Source organism: Hordeum vulgare, chromosome 4H, assembly GCF_904849725.1.
Source record: "Hordeum vulgare subsp. vulgare chromosome 4H, MorexV3_pseudomolecules_assembly, whole genome shotgun sequence".
Lineage (NCBI taxonomy): Eukaryota > Viridiplantae > Streptophyta > Magnoliopsida > Poales > Poaceae > Hordeum > Hordeum vulgare.
Genome location: NC_058521.1, coordinates 95842170 through 95854271, shown reverse-complemented (window position 1 = coordinate 95854271; position 12102 = coordinate 95842170). Strand labels below are relative to the sequence as shown.

The following is a 12102-nucleotide window of genomic DNA, read 5'->3' as shown; positions in this document are numbered from 1 at the left end:
CGCCGTGGCTGCTCAGTTATCATGACGGCTAGAGGATTGGGACGATAGGAGAAAAGAAGGACGTGCACCTGTTATTCCAAACCAGGAGGGGTGAGCGGTTTTGGATTTTGTGAGCTGTCGTATCCGATTACGCGGTAGCTCAAATCTACCAAGCCCAGTCAAACGCACCTAACGTATTCCCGAGCCGGTGTAACCTGAAGAATGTTAAATTATCACGAGCCAAACGCGTCACAAAATAGTCGCAGTTTTTTAGTTCGATATATGGCAGTCGGTTTCCCATCCCGCGTAGACATCGTACCTGCTGCTAACTGGAAGGGCGTACATTAAAATTGATCATGTGTAGGTGCGTGAAGCAAACGACGGTTTCTTCGCTGCAAAAAAATAAAATAATAAAATCGACGGTTTCTTCACCCGCAGTACATCACTAGTTAAAGTTTAATATTTGTTTGTGATTGTAGACTGAAGACTTTTGGATCCATGGCTGCACCCTCTGTGATGTTTATATATATTGATCATACTGCAAGGAGGTTTCATGAAACGATTGATCAGCCCTACTTAGCCTCTTCTCAAATCTTTCCATCATAGAGGTACAACCAAACGTGGAGTGAAGTGATAATCATATCGCAGTTCATCAGGTATGTAAAGAAATATATAAATATAGCACTTAAAATACTTGTGTGCTAAGCTTTTCTACTTAGCTAGGATATGTTTTAGTGCACCGCCAGATATGAGGAGAAACAATTTAACTAGAGTAAGGTACTAAGTCTATACTGTTGATGGTAACGAATTGTGCTAAGCTAAACACTAATTTCAAGAGATTAACCGAAATTAAACTTTAGATTACACAATACTGGGCAAATTAATACAGGTGAACCTGAAATTTCTTGTATCGTTTTCTTATAGTAATTTGCTGCCAAAGTGCCAATTGTACAGGACCGGCCTATTAACACATCTCATCAAACACAGTGAGGGATCCAAACGTGTGGGATAAGCTAATCGACCATCGCATATCAAGTTTCGTCCACGCAGCAGCTCTTTGTTGATAATGGAAGGGAGCACCTCCGGAGACCACTCTTCAGACGAGTGGGAGTACGGACATATATACAACTCTTCTGATTTCACTTTCATTTATACTCTTGCCAAGTCTCAGTCGATAAAAACTTGGTTATGTCTCAATCTTCTTAAGATCATACATTAAGATTCATGCAAAAGATTTCTTTTCAGATTTTTTTTTCTTTTTTACATCGTATATCATTTCACTGAAATTTGGTTAAACCTCAATCGATTGAGTGCTAGCCGTACCCTTTTATTTCTCTGTGAGGAATATGATACAACACTTAATTCTTTCGTTACATATGTACAAGTTATACAACCACAAATTGAATATTGCAGGTTAGTAGTACGACCCAAGAAAAGGAAATCTGCAACACGAATTCTGCCCCATGCTTCTCAAATTGTGCCTTTGAGGTTCGACTGCAGTACAGGCGTAGGCGATTACAAGGTATTCATGAAGAACCTTCGGGAACAACTCACCTTCGCCCGACATGAGAGACTTGACCGCCCCTTGCTCGCGAAGTTCCGTCCTGACAATCCGGCGAGGTGGATGCACGTGAAGCTAGTAAGTGATAACCATGAAGCCACCCTAGCAATCCGGGACGACACTGTCTACCTTATTGGTTTTCAGGCTAGGAATGGAACGTGGTACGAGTTCAGCTCCTCCAAACCGAGCTTGCATCTTCCCCCCCAAAAAAAAGAATCGAGCTTGCATCTGATCGAGGGCTCCACCTTTCTTGATTGCGGAGTGACATATGGGGACTTGTTGGGTGGCGCCATGAATCTGGTGAACATGCGGCTGGGACACTTGCAAGTGAATCTGGGAAAGCTGTTCGCGATAGAAGCCGTCCGTCTGCTGTCCGAATATAGTGGTGGCGGTCTAACTGACAACCACAAAAAGGCATTGGCGGGCCTGATTCTCATCATCTGTGAGTCCGCACGGATGATTTCGCACTTCGACACCGTGATAAATGGTTGGCCCCGGGCCGGCGGAAAGTCAATCAGCCGGCAACAGGTGCACTACGTGTGGAACTGGGGTAACATGTCGCGTTTTCTGACAGGGCGGTCGAGAAGCCTTCAAGATGAAGAAAGGCTGAGACAGAGCTGCGGGATCACGACCGAGGAACTAGCACTCGGTATAGTTCACCTTCTGCTTAACTCACCACAGCCGCCGTATCCAACAGCTGCAGGCCAAGCCGCCACAGCCGGGCGCTTGTGGCGAAGACGGGCCTTCGGGCCCTGGGAATCCCCAGCAGACACCACCGTCTACTGCGAGCCAAGGCGGACGCGGCCACCTGCAGCAGCAAAAGTCGTCATCTGCGAGCCATGGCGGACGCGGCCACCACCAGCAGCAGAAGCAGAAGCAATTGTCTGGGACTGGGCGCCATGGCCAACCCCTGGTGGAGGTGTTTTCCGTGCGTGCCAACTTCCCTGTAGTCGGCACCATCGCCGTCTTTGACGGGAAACGCGGGCAGATCATCTACGATTCCGAGAACGATCTCAGGCAAGCAGAAGCTCCAGGTCACGGCGGCAAGGTACGATTCGTGTGTACTTCCCATGTAGCTGTACGAGATCTGTTCTTATATGTGCCCTTCTCGATAGTTGGATATTTTTGTTTAGGCATGCAACATTGATATCATTACGTATTTTTTTATTTTATATTTAAAAAAATATTTATCTCCTAAACTGTTATCTCAATTAATGATCTGTTTTCCTTACTGACTTTATCGCGATGAGATCTTCAAAACTAGATCTCATGTCGACATGTTTCGATAACTTTTGTTTTCGTCGGTACTTGCCAAATTATTATCACTTACTTGTCACATTATTTGTCACATAGTTCACATATTAAATCAACTTGGTTATCAGGTTTATGAATGTCGGTATACCTCACTACAAAACTTGATTCATTGTCTTTGTGCTAGTTCATGCATTTATTTGCTTATTGTTAGTGCTTTAATAATCATTTTTTAGCTCCACATAACACTGCAATACTTAAAAATATAAAACTATTATCCCGATAACTATATATAATTATTGTGACAACTGTACATCCGTAAGATGACAACTATAATGACATAATGTGACAACTAGGAACGACGGAAAAAAACCAACGAAATATGTCTACATGGGATCTTATTTTAATGGTCTCGTCGACACGAATCTAATGATGAAGGCAAATCTTCAATCAAATTATTAATCCGTGAGATAAATCATTTTTAAAATTTTAAAAAATATTTAATACGATGATGTAATCATGGGGTAGAAGATTTTTGCATGCGCATGAGGCTGTGTAAGCCGTCGCATTGGGGAGCTATGGTGCCGCGCTTCTCCTTAGATTTTTCCTTTTTTTTAATAGCCCCAGATAGAATTGGTCTTTTTTAACAAAAAACAAAATCAACGTCGAGGGGTGGGGGACCTCCCCACCTGAATATATTTCTGGAGTATAAATTGATTTTACGTCTATTTTTAACATCCAATTATGATGTGATCTTGGGCAGGACGACCTCGTCGATTTGGTACTCTCTGGTCCATCCAGAGTTATCTCAGCTGATGGCGGGAGCTTCGCCATTAAATTTGACCCCTGTGAATCCGACTCGGACGACTCTATCATCCAACTCGACAAGGACAACAACCTCTGGGAGTTGGAGTGCATCGCGAACGACGACGAATACTGTGTTCTCGAATCTAGCATCACCACTGGCTTGGGCCGCACCGCAGAGGTGACCTACGCAGTGCTGAATAACGCCGTGGAGGCAACCATTGAGGCCACCCTTTTCCTCTCCGGAGGCACCACTCAAGGCACCACCCACATTGACGGTAAAATATCGGCGCACATCCCACTCTTCAGCCACGACGACAGTGCCAGCGTACTACTCTTCAGCAAGGCCAAGGGGAAGAAGACTGACCCGGAGATCCGCGACGCAAGGTCAATCCCTATTCCACTGGCACGATCAGTAGTTGCAATGCCGCTTTGCTCATCTCTCACGATAAAGGTAAGCTTGCATGCAACAACTCTCATGCATGATGAAGAGGGTTCCACTTCCACGAGCGGCGATGCTTCCACGAGCACAACCCCTGCTGAAGATCATTTTGAACATTCCTTTGACATGCATCTGGGGGAAACATGTTCATTGAGTGTTGAAGGCGTTGGTAAGCTCTGTATCTGCCTTGATATTCCTTGCAGCGAATATAAAGAGGGAACCATTTCAAAGGAAACACACGGAACTGACCAAAAACGAGGGAACAAGGAGGGGAAAGGAAACAAGTGGATTGGCGGCACCCGACGTATGGTGGATAGATTGGTTGACCGTGTAAAAAATATGATGATTAAGTCGTAATGATTTTTTGAAGTGTAACAATTAAGATGATCTATTAGAGATGTGTATATCTTACGTATTTGTTAATGTCCCCACTGTATAAGAAGTCTCAAATTATTGTATTACTCATGAATGTGTGTAGTTTCTCACAATGTATCAGGAGGTCAGGGTTTCTTCAATTTGCAAAAAAAGGTCAGCGTTTCTTCAAACGCCGCTGCTAGGCGGCATCGAGATGCATCCAGAAGAAAAGCATCCGCATAATCAGCCGTTGGATGCACGCAATTGCAGCCACCTGTTCATGCTCCCATCCGATGACTCGCTCGTCATCTTTTAGATGAGAGCATCGGCCGTCCATGCATCTCACACAGCATGGTAGCATCCCAGCGACATTAAATTGAAGCACCGTCGAAGTATCGCCGAAGTGTCGTCGGTCGCTGCAGCACCTCCTTGCAGCAAGTCGCCGATCGTCGCAGCACCGTCTCGCAACCCATCGTCGGTGGTCGCAGCACCTCCTTGCAGCACGACAGCGACGTCGCAGCACGTCGCCGGTCTTCGCAGCACCGCCTCGCAGGAAGTAGCTGATCGTCGCAACACCGCCTCGTTGTGTGTCATCGGTCGTTGCAACACCTCCTCGCAGCACTGCGACGATGTTGCAGCACCGCGTCGCAGCTCCGCCTCGCAGCTCCGCCTGGCAGCAAGTCGTTGGTCGTCGCAGCACCTCCTTGTAGCATGGCGGCGACATCAAAACACCGCGTCGCAGTACCGCGGTGACGATGCAGCACCGCGCCGTAGCATGGCGTCGCAACCATCATCGGAGCAAACCGAGCCACCAACGCAACAATTCGGCAGCCGCCGCAGCAATGGTTCATAGAACAACGGTGCCCATCATAGCATTGTCGGAGCAGCTCGAGCCGCCGTCACAACACCCCCTCGCAGCACGTTGTTATCGTGACAACATCGTCGGAGCAACTCGAGCCACTGTCACAGGATCCGTTGCGGCAGTTGAGCCACCATCACAACATCACTAGAGCAGCCCTGGGCCGCCGTCACAACACTAGCTCGTAGCACGGCTTCGCCGAAGCAGTCCCCACCATCTGTCGCATCACCAATTCCCAGGATGGCGTAGCCATCGCAGACTAACCCGAGCCACGGTCGCATCAACGTCACCGCAGCTTAGAAGTCGTCACAGCATGCCGTCACAGTCGGCCGCTGTCGAAGCATGCCATCACAACCGGCCGGTATTGCAGCATGCCCTTGTAGCATCTGTTCGGCGAGATCCCCCTTCGATTGCAAAAAAGAGATGGGAGAAACTGAGGATGAAGAAGACGAGTTCGGGGTGTGTGTGGTTGGAGAGAGCGAGAAAAGGATAAGGAAGGAGAAGAGATAGCGGTGGGTGGGGTTCTCGGAACACGTGTCAAACGGAGGACAATGCTCGCAAGTTGGATGTTTGCATCTGATTGTCTTAAAGCGTTTTCCTTCTTCAAACCATGTAAGAGAACTGCCTTTGATCATAATAGAAGAAGAAAGAATAATACAAAGTTCAGGGGATATGGCAATAATCAATAGTGACAAAGTGTTACAAACAAGACAAACCAACCAAGAAAGTAGCAGTAGAACTATAAAAGGGAATATCGGTTGGCCTCCACAATGAAAAGTAACCAAACACCTAGCGTTGGCATTTAGGTAAACTCCAACACGCCGACGCAATCTGTCCGTGCGTGTTTGTTTGGGTCTAAACAGACACAAACCACGGCCCAAGGTGCCAAGGTGCCGATGCAAACAAACGAGCGTTTGTTTTTTGTCCGCCCACGGCCCATTACCGCCCTATATTTGAATCGAGTTCGCGTAGGTGTGGATGAGGCGCGGACGCGCGTGACGCCCTCCCTTTTCTCCTGGCCCGCAATACAGCGGCAAATCGGCCATTCTCCCTCCTTTCCCATCCATAGTCAACACACCCCATCATCCCACCCTCGCTGTTACCAATGTTGTGACAGCTGATGATTACTTGTGTGATCATACACAACATGATCGTAGAGGATAAACGTTAGGATGAAATCTTTGACCATGGGTTTCAATTTTAGCGTGGAAATATTGTGCCTAAGCATGGAGGAGTGGTAATGTTTGAACAGTTCAACCAATTTCATCATAAAATGTGTGATGGGTTAATTAACATTCAACTCGAGATGGTTTGGTTTATCATACATGGGATCACCTTGGCAAGCAATAGGTGTATCAGACTTTTTTTCAATGTATTTTTGAAAATTTATATTTTATTTGGTTAGAGAATTGTTATATTTTTACTCGGTTGTGATTATGTGATTTAAACTTTGGGCAATGATTAGATATGTAAGCAAATAGTTAGACAAAAGCGTGTCCGCATACCGACCGCGCGGATAAAAATGAGTCGGCAAATTGGATCCACTAACCAGCAAAACGGGAACGAGACGGGACACCTCCCAACACAATGACCCAAACATAAAAGGGCAAAACGCGCATCCAATGCATCACACTTGATCTGATCAACAACATGATCAACTTGCAGAACAAGTTCTCGAATACTTTGTTGTTTCTTTACTTCAGACCATGCAACAAAAATAATCAATGAGAGAACAGAAGAATCAATCGTGAAATATCTTAGTAGGGTGCTTGGTCGGAAGAATAGGGACGGAGCCTGCATGTGCAAGTTACTCAAATTCGGGCCTGTGGAAAGTAATGCTCTACATCATACTCCTTGTTATTCATTACTCTTGGGTACCGTGTGTGATCGTAGCTCAACTGGTTGGGGAGTGAATGTACAAATCCAACAGCTGGGTTGAAATCCCCACGGAGTCAAATTTAGATGCATTTACCCTTGAGGAAAAAACTTGATGTGTAACTGAGATTAAAAATCCAGGTACTCATGCTTGAAAGGTTATGTGCATCCTAATTGATGTGGAAGCGAGAAAGTGAAAATTCTCCCCTAAATTTTAAGAGAAAATGTTTAAAAACAACCGGACGATTTCTTACACAAATCATTTGCATCCCTTGCAGTAGTATTCGACCAGCTTTATAGCGTCGGCATTATCGCTCGTCGTCGCGCGCTCCGTTATAGGCACCGGCATTATCGCTCGTCGTCGCGCGCTCCGTTATAGGCACTGTAATGGACAGCCGCCGGGGAGTCGTTCGTGCTATGTCGCGGCTACAATGGAGCGCCATCGGGGAGTCGTTGGTAGTCCGTCGTGCCTACAATGGAGTGTGCCCGGGACTGCAATGGAGTGCTGCCCGGGTCATTGCAGCTCCGCCACGGCTGCAAATGGAGCTTCACCTGGTTGTAATTGAGCATGCTCAAGGCTATAATGGAGCGTCGACAGAGTCGTTGAAGCTCCGTCAAGGCTGCAATGAATCTTCGCCGGGCTGCAATGGAGCTTCACGCGGGTCATCTACGGTGCTGCATCGGAGTTTTTCTCGTGTTGTGGTGCAGCATCGCCGTTGGAGGCTTGCCATCCGTTTGCAACTAACCGTCGCATTATCGTCGTCGAGGGCGTTGAGCCCTGTCGGTGCTGTGTGTGGCCACTTGAGCTCCGCCGGTGCTGCATTGGTACATCGGCGCTCCGTTGGTGCTGCGAGGGTGCGGTACTGAAGGCTGGCACCTAGCTGCATGAGCCGATGAAGAAAAGGGGGCTCGCTGGAGTTGCAGCGCAGCGCGCGTGGTTGCAATGAATCATCGCTGAAGCTTCCAGCACCGCGGGAGTTGCATTGAAGCATCGTCGGAGTTCCAACACGCTGGAGTTTCAATGAGGCATAGCAGCGTGTTGATGCTTCGCCGGCGTTGTAGCGCAGCGCCATCGGGCGCCTTTGATGCTAGCATGGAACTGCTGCATGGGACTACAAAGCCATCTACTCGACACTAGTGGTATTGCACCACAACAATGGCGGCGGCGACCGCCAGAGTTGAGGGACAGCAACACGGCCACCTTGCCACAGCGGAGGGCTTTAGAGAATAGCGGGTTGTCGAACTTAACGAGATCAACAAAGAAAATACATGAGTTGTTTAATGAGATCAAGCAGTCGCCTGCGCCAGATCGGATGGCTAGCTAGGTGGATAATTTTCGAGAAAATCATAGCATTCGTCTATTTTAAGCCAACCAACCACCGACTCACACATCTCTCACCATCATCCCACAAGAGCTCTAACAATAGTGTAGGTTTGTAGCCTTGTTGCATCCGTATTTCATTCATCCACCGCCAGGATCCCAATCGAATAAATCTACTCCAACACAACACAGTCCCCGCGAGGACCCCGATCGAATCGATCTAGAGCACGGTAGAACATTATCTGCATGTTTCCTTAATTCGTGTCGCATGCATATTGGAAAACATACCTACCGGGAGAAAAGTACTAGTTTGTGAACATGCCACACCTTTGGTGAGAGAGACCATGAGACCTCCTTATCTAGTTTTGTGAACATGCCGCACCTTTGGTGAGAGAGACCATGAGACCTCCTTATCTAGTGGCATAGTAGGGGCTAGCGTGCTGCTCGGGCTCGGCTCGGACGGCTGGCAGATCTCCGACTGGTTGGATTCGTGGCTTGCTGCCATGTTGGTCGACGACACCGATTTGGCCACGACCTTCTCTCTGCTCCAAGTGCGCTTCATCTTGTCGTACTTGCCCGCGCTGACTAGTAAGCCAGTGATCGGGTTGTGTGTGAAGCGGGGCTGTGGATCCAAATTGGGATAACTCCCTGGTCGGCTTCGACCGACCTTCATGGTGACGATGCCCGATGGTAGCGATTTTCTTTCTGGAGACATCGTTCAGGTTTGCCCTACCCTTTCCCACCTCACTGCTTCTAGCATGAAACCCCTAACTGAAGTGAGAAGCAATGATGCTCAAGGTGTGATGTCCTTCTTGAAGGCATCGTCATGAGAGCTTTGTGATGGTGGGCACTATTTGATTTGCTGGCAGTTGCAGATGGTATGCCCTTCTTCCTCCAGGGGCATCTACTGTAGGGGGAAACCCTACTTCTAGGTCTCGCACGTGAGATGATGGCGTACTTTGGTGTCGTTCTCCACCCCGGGGCATTGTATTGAAGCAGATTATGACTAGAGGGGCCAACAGTAGGAGCAGTCTTACATCTACTCCATTGAAGACAGTAGCCTCGAGACCATGGCATAGTGGAGTTTTGGTGTTCGACACAGGTTGATGGACGTGTGTAGGGTGGTGATGTTGTCTGGCGTCATAGTGACCTCGATGGCAATTGCGATTGGCAAGGTCAATGGTCGGTCCCTCCTAAATATGGGATGGTTAAAAATGGCAGTGGAGAATCCTAGAGCATGCACATATAGTGCATGTTGTGGGTCACCTAGACTAGTTGGTGCTTTCGGCTCACCGTGGGGTGGCTTCGTGAGGTGAAAGCACAAATGCTCCCTTGGAGGTTTTGATAATTTATGGCGACATACATTATCTCTTGGACCAACAGTTCTATCTAGTTTATCTTAGATGAAGTCCAAAGATACTAAAGGCTGGGAATTGTGAGGAGGATACCCAAGAATGAAAGGAACACTATTGGCATAAGCTTCAAGAGCTTCAAGACTCTACATTTTCTCTTATATGAGAAATCACAATTGAGTCCATAGGAAAGCCAATACTATTTAAAGGGAATAAGGTATTGATAATGATCTGGTTGCTCAAAGTGCTTAGAGATTAGCCACCAAAAACCTCACTCAAACTCTCACAAAAGTTTATGTCCAAGACCAAAATGTGAAATTCGGTGCCACCAACAAATCTCTATCGGCCCCACCGAGTTTCACCCTAGACAGAACCCAAGACAAACCCTAGCAACTCAGTACAACCAAGATTCACTTCGGTACAACCAAAAAGCAATGTCCACCTTCCTTGTATCTAATTGTCAAAAATCAGAATTTTGGAGTTTTGCATTTCAGTGCCACCGAGTCACTAGAACTGCCTAGGCCAACCAAATCGGTCTCATCGAGATGTTATCTTTCGGTCTCACCGAAATGCCAAAAATTAGGACATTTTGCACTAGTTGGTGCAATCGAGTTTTTCCTTCAGTTCCACCAAGTTGGGCAATAATGTTGTAACAGTTGCATTTTTGTAGATGGCTCACTACAAGAAATATGTCAACTAGCGACCTTTTGTCAGTGACGCTGGAAGGAATGGTCATAAATCTATGACCATTTGACACCAATTGGTCGTAAGCTGTCCGGAGGGGTCCTAACCCCAAAAACTAACTACCATTTTCATTAGAAAGGTCAAAACTTGCTTACTGGAAAAGGTCATAAAGCAGACAACACCTGGCACTGCCTTATTTCTAGGTGATAATGACCAATATGAATGGTCGTTACTAAATAGTTCGAATGCACTAGGCTGGTTATGCAGCCACCTCAGCAGCCTCGCATACGTGTCACTAAGGTAGGACCCATTTGACAGGCAGGCGAGCACACAATGACACGCGGGGCCGAGCGTTTAATTCCCGAAAAAACATGTGCGAGCGGGGACTCGAACCCACGACCGAGCACTTTCCGCTAAGTGTTTGCTACCGCTGGGCTAGAGAGGGACTGTTGCTCAGGTATCGGTATTTGGGAGTATATTATATTAAATCGTGGGTCTCTCGTATCATTGACAAGTGGGACCGACGGGGACGGCCAATACTTAGCCAAATTCCGACAGGGGCCAACACTTAGCCAATTTCTGACAGGGATGAGCAAATCAGATCTCGGGGGCGGCGGTGATCGACGGGGATGGGGGCAGCGGGGACCGACGGGGATGGGGGCGGCGACCGATGAGGGCGGTGACCAGCGGTGGTGGTGCTGACACCACGGCCACCTCACCCATCGGCAGTGGCGGTGGTGCCGACGCCACGGTCACCTCGGCCACAACGACCTCGTGCGGCCAGTGGAGGTAGCGGTGGTGGTGCCGCTCGCCTCAGCCACCTCGCCCACTGGTAGTGGTGGTGGTGCCGCTCGCCTCGGATAGCGACCTCGCCCACACATGGGGGACTCGCCGCCGCCGAGCATGAGGGACTCACTGCCGAGCATGGGGGACTCGCTGCTACCTCCGGTATGCTCTCTCCCCCCTCTCCTGTCCCCCTCTCCTCTTTGTTGATGAATTTGGTAGAAATTGTTAAGATAATTTTTGTTGATGAAATTGTTAGGAGAATTGTTGTTAATGAAATTGTTACACCTATGAATATGAAGGGAGTTGATGTAGATTTGATGTTACACCTATGAAATTTCAGCCTCAAATATATTTAAGAACATCAATATTGATGTAGATTTGATGTAAACTAGGAAAAATCTCATTGATGTAGATTTGATGAAATCTTTGAAATGTCATTCATGTAAATTTACAGTGTTGTTATTGTTGGTAGTTTAACGAAAATAGTTCTTTGTGGAAGCATATGTTGTTATTGTCGGTGGTTTAACCAGAGTAGTTGTTTTATAAACCACCTCTGTTTTTTTGTGAAGCACCATGTTTTTGTTAGCTTTTCTTTTCTCCCATGTTCACCACAACATCTGTATTTCAATTTGAACTGCTTTTTATTTCTCCCATGTGAAATCAGTAAACCATGTGAACTGGACTAAAGTAGTGAGAAATTGGAAATAGTTGAATGTTGTGGTTAGGTAGTTAGCATATAAAGTTTGGTGCGTACCTTATTTTCTGGATTTTTAACTGCCATTACTGCCATACATTCTCATTAATTAATGTTGATGCACTTAGATAGATTTGCTA

At 47.1% G+C, this 12102-nt stretch overlaps 1 pseudogene; it reads left to right on the top strand.

Annotated features, from left to right (window-relative positions):
• The first annotated feature begins 828 nt into the window (after positions 1 to 828).
• On the top strand, positions 829 to 4496 carry LOC123446188 (annotated as a pseudogene).
• Positions 4497 to 12102: the final 7606 nt, after the last annotated feature.